The sequence below is a fragment of the Pristiophorus japonicus genome, chromosome 3 (assembly GCF_044704955.1).
Source record: "Pristiophorus japonicus isolate sPriJap1 chromosome 3, sPriJap1.hap1, whole genome shotgun sequence".
NCBI classification, from domain to species: Eukaryota; Metazoa; Chordata; class Chondrichthyes; family Pristiophoridae; genus Pristiophorus; species Pristiophorus japonicus.
The window spans coordinates 14,348,757-14,351,322 of record NC_091979.1 but is presented as its reverse complement, the minus strand read 5'-3'; the positions used below and the strand labels follow the sequence as shown (position 1 = coordinate 14,351,322).

At 48.8% G+C, this 2,566-nt stretch overlaps 1 pseudogene; it reads left to right on the top strand.

The window, feature by feature from the left end:
• The first annotated feature begins 2,124 nt into the window (after nt 1-2,124).
• LOC139260517 (U2 spliceosomal RNA) lies at nt 2,125-2,325 on the top strand (annotated as a pseudogene).
• The last annotated feature ends 241 nt before the right edge of the window (nt 2,326-2,566 follow it).

The following is a 2,566-nucleotide window of genomic DNA, read 5'->3' as shown; positions in this document are numbered from 1 at the left end:
TGTCCCCAGCATTTGAACGTGTCCGATCGGCCAGAGTGTGGGTTTGAATCCGAGAGTCGAGAGCTCATCAATTGCCCCATGGAGGTGAGGGCCCAGAGCCACGTCCCACCTCAGGTAGCATATGTGGGCGACAGGACATACTGCGTAACCACGAGTGTGGGCCGGTATCGAGTGCACCGGGACACTTGGTGTCCGGCAATGACAGCACTTTCTGCTACAAACCCCACGCCGAAGTTCAAGTGGCACAGGAACGTATTATTCCGATCCCAGAGCCATCCACGGTACACATTACGGTAAACAACACGATCCCGAACCTGCAACAGTACATTACCCAGTTCGGGTATTAGATTCCTTTTCTGTCGGAACACCGAACAACGTTATTAAAGGCCATCGAGCTAACCCCAAAAACATTATTTCACACTGGAACAGACAAACCGGGACACAGGGGAAAGAATTAAAGGGATAAATGCCCCGCCCTGGTGGGACCTTGGTATAAGTGTGGAGGTGTCTCCGTGGATCCAGATATGCTCACATGCTCTCGTCATTGTACAGTGTTTGATTGTGATATACCTGTTGTGTATTTATTGTAAAAAGAGAAGTCAGAGGCTCCGGAGTCGATGGGAGGCTGTAGTTAACGAACCGTGAATGTAACGTTCTGTATCTCCATGGTAACAGTGCGATGCACGGTTGTATTTCAGGGATGTATATTCGGGGTGTTTTAAAAGTAAAAAGGGATAGGATTGGTTGGGAACCACGAGGCTTGCTCACCAGCGGACGTTGATATGTTCTAGAAGACTCTTGAAATATCATAGCGGGGTCTGTAAGGACTGTAAGCAACGAATCCCCAAGGGTCTGGACATTGTGTTTTAATCCCCAAGAATTTGTGTTTTAATATTTTTCTCACCACAGAAAAAGCTGGAAGCTGTTTGTGGGAGGGGCCCAGGTGCGGCTCCATGATGGACTTAGAATGATGGGCAGGGGTTCTGGGAAGACAATGGCCAAGCTAAGGCAATTCATCGCAGGTGATGAGCAAATGGACTGTGTTTTGTAAAGCAATGTGAACTCGTCAAGTGAACTGATCAGTGATCGAGCTATTACCTGGATGATATACCAGAACAATAGGAAGCCATTAAGCCCAGACTGCTCGGAAGTGAAACGCATCACTGGAAAAACAGGGAACCTCGAAATAAAGGAAGAAAACTTTATTGAGCTAAAAGCAGAAGACATACCCACAGGAAGTCTCACCTCGAAACAAACTTTATTCGGCCTGAAAGTACGGACGGACATAAAAGAGGCCGTGTGGCCACTCTCTCTCTCTCTTGCCTCGCTGCTTTGACGCGACAAGAATCCAACCCTTCATGTGGAATGGAGAGAAGAAACCAGAAGAGACATCTTTTCATCGGAAGCAGCAGCAAGTGAGCCAGCGAATCGATGAGCATCACATCTGCACACACATCTTTTAATATCACAACCACGATGTGAGGGGGTATCGTGCGTTCTCCCAACCAATATCCTAGGCCTTTTCAGGGGAGGTGTTTTAGACGTGGGTACTTTACGTTCGGGGCCTGTTTAGACAGGTCAGACTGTGTGTTGTACTGTGTTTGTTTGTATTACACTACCAGGGTGTATTTCTACTGGGTGCAGTGCCAAGGTAACCAGCCCTGACTCATCCATCTGTTCAGTGCAGTAATAATTCCCAGTGTTAGAACTATTGCAAAGTGGGGGTGCTTCGAAAACACCTAAGGGAAACCACTTACAGCTGGGAGGGAAGGGGTGGTGGGAGCCATTTGCAGGGCTGTGGGGAGGGAGCAGGGGAATGGGACTGTTGTGTGGCTCATGTAAAGATCCAGCACAGACATAATGGGCCGAATGGCCTCCTTCCGTGCTGTATGAGTCCATGGCTTGTCACAGAGTCATCACCCTCTGGAACAAACGAGTGCAACATATGGTGAGTAACAGAGGGTGAGTGCTGGGGCACTACAGTCATTTAACAGGGGAAGTTGAAAGGTTTCTGAGTGGACATTGGCAGTTTCAGGAAGTGAGTGGTCACTTTAGATTGTGATGGTACTGGAGCAGCAATGCTCTCCCTGGAGACTCAGGGAGTTGTAGAGCAATTGCCCAGAGTTTTTTTCTCGGCCTTTTGGCTAAGATCATGCGTAACTGACCTGACAGGGGAGTAACCACCATGATCCAAGGTGGTTCTCCCTGGATCAGGAAGGTATATGCTTGCTTTTTGGAAACAGGAGGTGGGTGGGGGCGCCTGACCCATCCACCTCCATGGCACGAACCTGGTATTGCAGTACTTCCAGGAACGGTGCAGTGGCTCTCGGCCTTTTGGCTAAGAGCATTGGTGCAGAGTGATCCTTGATGTGTGCAAGGTGACCTCTGGCGTTTGTGATTTGACAAAGAATTGGAACGATTGGCTACGAATTAAAAAAAAGCAATGCTCTTCCTGGAGCCTCAGAGAGTTGTAGAGCATTTGCCCAGAGGGTGTTTTTCCTGAATTGGCCACGTTCCTTTGTATGTGCCAAGAGATAGCGTTACTGGAGGTGGGACAGGAGCAGGC